Source organism: Lampris incognitus, chromosome 8 (genome assembly GCF_029633865.1).
Source record: "Lampris incognitus isolate fLamInc1 chromosome 8, fLamInc1.hap2, whole genome shotgun sequence".
NCBI lineage: Eukaryota > Metazoa > Chordata > Actinopteri > Lampriformes > Lampridae > Lampris > Lampris incognitus.
In genome coordinates, this window is record NC_079218.1 from 41,917,057 (window position 1) to 41,926,975 (window position 9,919).

General features: G+C 45.6%; 1 protein-coding gene across 1 annotated transcript in view; it reads right to left on the minus strand.

Moving 5' to 3' along the window:
- The window catches only part of LOC130117316 (coiled-coil domain-containing protein 92-like), a 30,727-nt gene extending 21,891 nt beyond the window's left edge, over positions 1–8,836 (minus strand). The window contains exon 1 of the mRNA XM_056285528.1: positions 8,472–8,836. The gene's annotated coding sequence lies outside the window, so the exon portion shown is untranslated. The remainder of the gene's footprint in view (positions 1–8,471) is intronic.
- Positions 8,837–9,919: the final 1,083 nt, after the last annotated feature.

Genomic DNA, 9,919 nt, shown 5'->3' on the forward strand with positions numbered 1-9,919 from the left:
AAATTTCACCTTCAAAAAAATTTTTTTTTCACACTCCTGCTTCCACAAATAACATTTCTATTCTTACTATTTACTTTTAATCAGACCAATATGAACTGATTAACCATTTGTTTCTTAGGTGAACTGGCATGAACAATCTGGCAATCTGGCATAAACCAATCTGTCTGGGTGTCATCCTGGACAGCACATTATGTTCTAAAGCTCACATCAACAATGTGACTCGGTCTGCATACTTCCACCTACGCAATATTAATTGTCTTCGGCCATCACTTACACCTAAACGCACAGCCATGCTCACTTACACCCTGGTTACATCCCGTATTGACTACTGCAATTCTATCTACTTTGGTCTTCCCCTCAAGTGTCTTCCTAAACTTCAATTGGTCCAGAATTCAGCTGCCCATATCATTACTAGAACTCCTTCCATTGATCATATCACTCCTGTTCTTCAGCAACTCCATTGGCTCCCTGTTAAATACCGTACTGACTTCAAGATCCTGCTCCTCACCTTTAAGGCCCTTAATAACCTAGCTCCTTCGTATCCTTCCGAACTCCTTCATATCCACATGCCCTCCCGCACTCTCAGATCCTCTTCTGCTCTCCAACTCACTACACCATCGGCCCACTTGACTACCATGGGGACTAGAGCCTTCAGTCATTCTGCCCCCCGCCTATGGAACTCTCTCCCACAACAAATTCGCAACATTGACTCTCAACCTTCAAATCCCATCTCAAAACTTACCTTTTCAAACTGGCATATTCAGTCTGATAAACGCTTCATTGAGTTTTGTGCAGATGATGATTTTATACTTGTCTGTTGTGTTAACTTTTTATTGTCTACCCTGCTTTGTTTTGATTTTATGCTGTCTGATACAGCGCTGCTTGTTTGTTCTGTAAGGTGTCCTTGAGTGCTCTGAAAGTTGCCCACAGATAAAATGTATTACTGTTATTAATAATTTCCCATATGAACTGGGTGGATAACCAGTCAGTCACAAATGCAGAGGGCTATTCTGCCACTGTCAAAGCAACGAGGTTTAATTCTAAACATATTCCCCATATCTGTCCAGTGGTTTCACCATCTGCTACTGCGTCTCAGATACTCTGGAATCACCGGTGCAGTGACAGTGGGTGATACAGGAAGCTGGTCTCTGTCGGTAATAGGTAAGTCCGTCTGCGTATCACGGTCCCTGTTTGTCTTAGTGTTGCGGTCCATCTGTACTTGTCCTTCTGAAGGGGCCTCTGGAGCCCTTAGGATGTGTCTAAGGTGATGCCTATTCCTCTGGAGCACTCCTTTATCCGTCAGTATAATGTATGACCTCAGTGTGTCACACTTCTGTACAACTGAAGCTGATTTGGTCCAGCCCCTCTCATTGTCCAGCTTTACTGCAACACTGGTCCCTGGGTTGAAGTGCAGGTAGTGGTCTGACTTTGTACTTTGTGTTGTACACTTGACTGTATCTCTGTTTGGCTCTGTCGTCGATCTGCCACACCTGTTCAAGTTCTGGCCAAGCGGGTTGTAAGTTAGCCTGCAGGGTAGGAAGTGTAGAGTGGATTTGTCTGCCCATCATTAGCTGTGCTGCCCCCCCCCCCCATTGCCTGCAAGGGAGATGCTTTGTAGGACAACCGTGCTAATAAAGGATCAGATTGTCTCAAAATCTGTTTAGCCGTTTGCACAGTTCTATTTGCTTCGCCATTGGCTTGTGCATAATGAGGGCTTGTAGTGATTTGCTTGAAATTAAAAGTTTTCGAAAACTGAACAAAAGCTTTCCCTGGAAATCGGGGTCCATTAGCTGTAATCAGTTCATTTGGCCATCCCCACCTGGCAAAGATGTTCTTCAGACTAGCTATAATTGTAACTGCAGACATATTAGTGAGGTGAGCTATTTCTATGTATCTTGAAAAATAGTCCACAACTACTAAGTAGTTCTCTTTGTTTAACTGGCAAATGTCTGCTGCTACCCTCTCCCACGGGCGGCTAGGAAGTGGTGTACAGATGAGCGGTTCTCTCCTTTGAGTTGGCTTAATCTCCTGGCACTCTCTGCAAGTGCTGACTATTCCTTGAAAGTTTTTGCTTATTCCGGGCCACCATACACTACACTTTGCTCTCTCACGGCACTTAACAATACCTTGGTGGCCGTCATGTATACGTTCCAAAATCTCAGTTCTCATGCCCTGGGGCACCACAATCCTGTTGTTGTACAACACTAGCCCTTGCGATATTGTCAGGTGATCTTGGTGTGAATAGAAGGCTTTTACCTTTAGCGGTACATCAGCAGAGTACTTAGGCCACTCATCAGTCATGTAGTGTTTGACCAACTGTAGCTTGGCATCCTGCGGTCTGCTGTTTGACCATGTCAAGCTTGCTGGGTGTGATGGGCCATGTCTCCCGGACAGCTTCCTCATAAGCCTCCAGCTCACTGGCCAACTCTGCGATTTCCTGTGGAGCCGTAGTCTGAGGGTGTCTGGACAGGGTGTCTGCAATGACAAGCTGTTTCCCTGGAACATACTCAGCAGTAGGGTTATACCGCATCATATGAAGTAACAGTCTCTGACATCTCATCGGTACAGAGTGTAGGTCTATGCTGTTGATGAGTAGAATGAGTGGTTTGTGATCATTCTGTAATGTGAATGAATCTAGACCATACAAGTATCTTGTGAATTTTTCACATGCCCAGACCGCAGCAAGATATTCTTTTTCTATTTGTGCATAGCGCTTTTCCACATCAGTCAATGTTCTGGAACAGTATGCTACTGGTGCTAATTGTCCATCATGTGTCTGCAGTAGAACCCCACCCAGACCACAGCTACTCGCATGAGCACTGTCAACAGTGTGTTTTTTTTACATCAAAGAATGCTAACACAGGGGCCTCTGTAACGAGCCATTTTACTTTCTTAAAGGCCTCCTCCTGCGCTTCACCCCATGTCCACATTATTTCAGTCTTAAGCAGGTCAGTCAAGGGCTTTGTGACATCAGACAGATGTGGGAGATACCTGCCTAGGTAGTGAATCATGCCCATGATTCTTCTGAGCTCATGTATGTTGTTTGGTGGTTGTAGCTGAGTCATGGCTTGGACTTTGGTGTCATCTGGATGGATTACATGCTCATCGATGCAATGGCCCAAGTAGTTGAGCAGCCGCTGACCTAACAAGCACTTGTCGTGGTTTAGCTTTAACCCTGCTTTCCTCAATGTTTCCAGGGTGTTCTGAAGCCTCACCTCATGCTGTTCGGCAGTCTGGGAGTAGATCAAGATATCATCCATGCATGGCGACGCCCTCCAGGTACTTTAAAAGCTCTGTCATCTCCCGCTGGAAGCTTTCCGGGGCACTCGTGATCCCAAATGGAAGTCTACTAAAAAAGTTTCTTCCAAATGGTGTAATAAATGTGGTCAATTTAGCGCTCTCAGTGTCTAATAGTATCTGCCAGAAACCACTAGCTGCATCCAGCAGAGAAAACACTTTTGCATGAGCCAGTTTAGGTAAAATGTCATCTATCGTAGGCAGCATATATTGCTCTCTCTTCACTGCTTTTAGATTCTTCAAATCTACGCATATTCTAGGCTGCTCCTTATTTTTCTTTGGTACGGGTACCATTGACGCACAGCACTCTGTAGGCTCTTTAATTTCAGTAATTACACCACTGGCTACCATGCGATCTAGTTCTTCTTTTACTTTAGAGAGCATGGTCACTGACACACGCCTAGCCGTCGACACACTGTATGGGACTGCGCCTTCCTTCAATGCTATTTTTATAGGTTTTATCTTCAAAACTCCTGTTTCTACTGGACAGGAAATTTTGTTTTGCTCTGAGTTTTTTATTCCTTCAATGCACCTAACTAGGCCCATTGCCACAGCTACATTTCTCCCCAGGAGGTGACTGCTATCCCCACGAATTGCCTTTACTTTGAACATGAATTGTCTCTGGTTTCTCTGGGTGTTGGCTATAAAATAACCTCAACAGCTCAGTCTACCCCCCCCCCCCCCCGGACTATCAAGTTTTGTTCCAACTTTCTTCAGTACTGGCTTATTTCCCTTCAAGCTAACAGTCTTTTCTGATATAACACTTGTATCTGCCCCTGTATACATTTTCAAAGTTCACAAGGATACCATGTATTGGCAGTTTTACTGTCCATGCGTCATTGGAATCAGTCATCTGTCCGCGCACTGACCTCATTGACGATGCGTGAACGGCACACTGCAGCAAAGTGTTCCCATCTGTTTACAGGTGTGGCATTCAGCATTCCTCGCAGGGCATCTGTCTCCTTTTGCATGTGGTTTTCCGCATCTGTAACATTTCTTTCCCTTTCCTTTCCAAGGTTGTGCTGGTTTCACCTTGCTCCCGTTCTGCTGAGCATAGCTGCGCTCGGGCTGCGCTGCATGCTGCACACGCTTGGCAACTTCGCTGAGCTGTGTGCTCCTGTTAGCATGTGCTCCTTGCTCGCTGACATGTCTCTTAACTTGTCCGGACTGCCGTACTAACTCTACCGCTTTGTCAAGAGTTAAATCAGATGTTAGATGTAGCTTCTCCGACAGTTCTTTATCTAGTATGCCAATTACTAACCGGTCGCGGATGTTTTCGTCCTCGGCTTCAGCAAAGGAGCATGTATCCGACAGCTCGCGCAGGCTTCTGATATACTCCTCTGCGCTCTCACTGGGCTTTTGAACTCGATGGTGAAAACGGGCTTGTGCGTGGATGACGTTAGCTTTCGGTACAAAGTAATTGTCCAATTTGGCTAACACAGTCTCGCAATCTTCTTTTCAAGAAGAAGAAGGAGGAACACAGGGTGACGTACATATTTCAAGAAGAGGGAGGAACATAGGGTGACGTACAAGAGTGGAGGAAAGTGCCAACACGTGGACTGTATTGTAGCGAATTCGGGGGACAACGCAACCACAGGAACTGCCGCGGCCGGGACGCGAACCCATATCGCCCGCACCGCAGGAGGCATCGCTAACCGCTCGACTAAAGGGTCAGACTCGCGAGCCAGCGGCCAGCGTGTCTGCTTATCCATGCACGTTACAGTATCTTATGTAGAAGGCGCGATCTAAAAGGGATTGGAGACTGCAAGGTGGTGACAGGATAGAACGTAGCTAGGCAGCATCGGATGGTGGTCTGTAGGATGACTTTGGAGACCAAGAAGAGGAAGTGAGTGAAGGCAGAGCCGAAGATCAAATGGTGGAAGTTCAAGAAGGAAGACTGTTGTGTGGAGTTCAGGCAGGAGTTAAGACAGGCACTGGGTGGTAGTGAAGAGTTGCCGGATGGCTGGGCAACCTCTGCAGAAATAGTGAGGGAGACAGCTAGGAAGGTACTTGGTGTGTCATCAGGACAGAGGAAGGAAGACGATGAGACTTGGTGGTAGAATGAGGAAGTACAGCAAATTATACAGAGGAAGAGGTTGGCAAAGAAGAAGTGGGATAGTCAGAGAGATGACGAAAGTAGACAGGAGTACAAGGAGACGCAGCGTAAAGTGAAGAGAGAGGTGGCAAAGGAAAAGGCATATGGTGAGATGTATGATAGGTTAGACACTAAGGAAGGAGAAAAGAACTTGTATAGATTGGCTAGACAGAGGGACCGAGCTGCAAAGGATGTGCAACAAGTTACGGTGATCAAGGATAGAGATGGAAATGTGCTGACAAGCAAGGAGAGTGTGCTGAGGAGGTGGGAGGAGTACTTTGAGGGGCCGATGAATGAAGAAAATGAGAGAGAGAGAGAAGGTTGGATGATGTAGGGATAGTGAATCAGGAAGTGCAGTGGATTAGCAAGGAGGAGTGAGGGCAGCTATGAAGAGGATGAAGAGTGGAAAGGCAGTTGGTCCTGATGACATACCTGTGGAGGCATGGAGATGATTAGGAGAGATGGCAGTGGGGTTTTTAACTAGATTGTTTAACACAATCTTGGAAAGTGAGAGGATGCCTGAGGAGTGGAGAAGAAGCATACTGGTACCGATTTTCAAGAACAAGGGTGATGTGAGGAACTGTAGTAACTACAGAGGTATAAGGTTGGTCAGCCACAGCATGAAGATATGAGAAAGAGTAATAGAAGCTAGGTTAAGAGGAGAGGTGACGATTAGCGAGCAGCAGTATGGTTTCATGCCACGAAAGAGCACCACAGATGTGATGTTTGCTTTGAGAATGTTGATCGAGAAGTATAGAGAAGGCCAGAAGGAGTTACATTGTGTCTTTGTAGATTTAGAGAAAGTATACGACAGGGTGCAGAGAGGGGGAGTGTGGTATTGTATGAGGAAGTCGGGAGTTGCAGAGAAGTATGTTTGCAATGGTGATGGACAGGTTGACAGACAAGATCAGGCAGGAGTCTCCATGGACTATGATGTTCACGGATGACATTGCAATCTGTAGCGAGAGTAGGGTGCAGGTTGAGGAGATCCTGGAGAGGTGGAACAATGCACTGGAGAGAAGAGGAATGAAAGTCAGTAGGAGCAAGACGGAATACCTATGCATGAATGAGAGGGAGGACAGTGGAATGGTGAGGATGCAAGGAGTGGAGGTGATGAAGGCATATGAGTTTACATACTTGGTGTCAACTGTTCAAAGTAACAGGGTGTGTGGAAGAGAGGTGAAGAAGAGAGTGCAGGCAGGGTGGAGTGGGTGGAGAAGAGTGTCAGGAGTGATTTGCGACAGAAGGGTATCAGCAAGAGTTAAAGGGAAGGTTTACAAGATGGTTGTGAGACCAGCTATGTTATATGGTTTGGAGACAGTGGCACTGACAAAAAGACAGGAGGTGGAGCTGGAGGTGGCAGAGTTGAAGATACTAAGATTTTCGTTGGGAGTGATGAAGAAGGACAGGATTAGGAATGATTATATTAGAGGGACCGCTCAAGTTGGACGGTTTGGAGACAAAGCAAGAGAGGCGAGATTGAGATAGCTTGGACATGTGTGAAGGAGAGATGTTGGGTATATTGGGAGAAGGATGCTGAATATGGAGCTGCCATGGAAGAGGAAAAGAAGAAGACCAAAGAGGAGGTTTATGGATGTGGTGAGAGAAGACATGCAGGTGGCTGGTGTGACAGAGGAAGATGAAGAAGACAGGAAGAAATGGAAATGGATGATCCGCCGTGGTGACCCCTAACGGGAGCAGCCGAAAGTAGTAGTAGTAGTCTCGTAATCTTCCTTATCCTCCCCGTCAGCAAAATGAAAGGTCTTGAAAACTTGTTCAGATTCCTTCCCCAGAGAACAGGGCAATGTACAGACCTGTACCTCTCCTTCCTCCTTGTTCAACTTCGTTGCGATTCTGTAGCGTTGGAATCTTTGGCGTCATTCTGGCCAATGTTGTGGGCAACAGAAATCAAAGTTTGCAGGGGGTGGAAACTCCGCCATCGTCTTTTAACTTCTGACACCATGTAGCGTTACGAACGCACATAAACATCCGTTGTCTGAGGAGAATTTATGAGGGTTTTGGAGATTGTGAGCTAGCATGTCAAGCAGCCCGACTGTATGATTGTTTACTGTGCACTTTAGGTCTGGTGGAGGAAATAAACGACCCCACGGCCGTGTGGTCAAAAGGAGAAGTGGTCTCGTCTCCCTTCTGTCATCCTCCACAATGTCAGCTTTTAGAAAAGCCAGCCAGTTAGAACACAGACTATAACTCGCTTATGTCAACTTACCATTCACCAATGTACCAATTGGAGGCTGTTCAACTTGAGGTTTATATTCTAGATCTGATTCTGGCTCATTTTGATACAGTTGAGTAGCTGCTATATTTCGAAAGACGTGAGCTTAAAAGACATTAACTCACCAGTGCGTGAACCCATGTGTTATGCGTTTTCATTTTGGCTGTCCATCAAAATTGGAACGGGAGGGTCTTCTCACTTTGGATGTGGCCACTGCTCAAATGGCGCTTTTAGCACTTACACGAAAACTGGGTATATAAAACGCGTTTATGTTAATAAATTCTTACTGAAATTTTGATGAATGCTGATTAGACAATTTGCCATTAGGAGACATCACTGCATCAGTGTTCAGTAGGGTTTATCATACTGTAGGCCGCTAGACTAGAGCTTAAAAAACATGGCAGGCTGATGTTGGTACTCTGTGATGTTAGCGCAGCAGGATCAACACAGCTGTAGATAACATTAATAACGGCTCTGTTGGATGTGGGTGTGCCGAAGAACCAGCATTGACAGTACTGTTGACAACTATTAATTGCTAGTGCTGGTTTTGTCAGTCAGTGCTGACAGGTGTGCAGAGGGCACACACACCTAAATCAAACAGCCATTATTAACGTTATCATCTGCATTACCTTTCCAATTTTTAACCTGTAGATGTCAGCAAATCACTAAAATGGTCTAGGGTTTAGTTGCTTCTCTAACAGCAGAAAAGTGGGGGTCGACTCGTTTTTGAAGACGTCGCAGCGGCGTCCGCTCAGCTTTCAGGTAACCATTCGAGCCCCTATCGCCACACAAATGCAATGCAAAGTTGCTGCCACAGATCACAGACAGTCAGAGTCTCCAGCCTACCTCGATGGGACGCTTGCCAGCAGCTCGTTGTTGCTTTACGTGTCGCCGATCTCTCAATCATCTGGGTCTGCGACTCAGTGAATTAAGTTTGTCATTCAAGTGACTGTGGCCTACTGCAGTGATGGAGCTGGATTCTTGTCACAGTGCCTCTCATGGATTCGCCATCTCTCTCTCGCTCTCCGATAGCTCCGTCCTTGGTTTGTATAGCGCAGGCGGTAAAACAAAAGAGACGCGATCCCTATACGCTACGCTAACACGCTCTGGTTTACCAATCGCCTGCTCGCACGAAAAATACGTCTCGTCTGTATATCGCGTGTCGTTGTCGTCGCCGTTTAAATGCAGAAAACCCAGCTGCGGAGCCGAGACCACCTCTTCACGTTCACCTTCGGATGAGGTGAGGCGCTGTGGTCACAACACCGCACCGGGAGCGCTCACGCCGGCTGCGTCACGCTCTGTCACATTTCGCACCCCCAGAAGAATACGTACCCCCCATCAATACCATTATTTATTACAAATAGCGTAGCATAGCCTAGCGAATGCAGACAAGCTGCGACTGGGCAAAACGTCTGTGATTCGGTAGGCTATACTACTTTGTTCGTAATATGTGTTTATAATCAAGACAAAAATAGTAAAAAGGAAAAATCAATTGAGCAATCTACATGTTATTTTAATTTCTTTACAAGAAATGGAAATGTAATAAATCAAGATTCTCTTTAAATGAATGAATGCGCGTCCTCGCGACGGCACGGATATATGAGAATACGTTTTTCTTTTCTTTCTTTTTTTAAATTACTTTTACTTGTTAAGACACAATTCGCGTATCTTCTGAAAGGAGACAAATTGCAATTGGAAAATGCTCGCGCGTTTGGTTGGCTACTTTGTAAAACCGTGCTGATGATATGAAAACAATTAAAACCATCTACGTTCCCGCGACGCTGCGTATAAATGGGATACATAGTCTTTCGGGGATACCACATTTTCCATTACAGTACTACGGTCCCATGCTGGGCTGCCGTGCTCGCTCGGTATCCCGGGGCCAACTGCACCTGAGGAGAGGGGAAAATATGGAGACATGTAAGCCATGAGGAATCATACATGTAATCCCAAAAATAATAATGAATTTAAAACCCAAAGTCTGTCCCCATCTGTTAATCAACTATCTGTTTAATTTGTACCTTCAGAGTTGAGACAGTTTGTATAATAATGTGTGTATAGACACATGCTTGCTTATTCTGCAGACATCATTGTGTAGAGTAATTTACCTACATGTAGCTAAAATCACAAAATCCATTATGAGGAAGTCACTTAAGTTAGTTTGTAGATAATCTAATGTGCTCCTCCCATCTGTCATCCTGGTGGATGCATTGAGGTGACTTTCCAAGTGAAACATAGTAAATTGAAGTCAATCTAGTCAAGACAAATTTATTAATGTGGCCCTCAACCTTAAG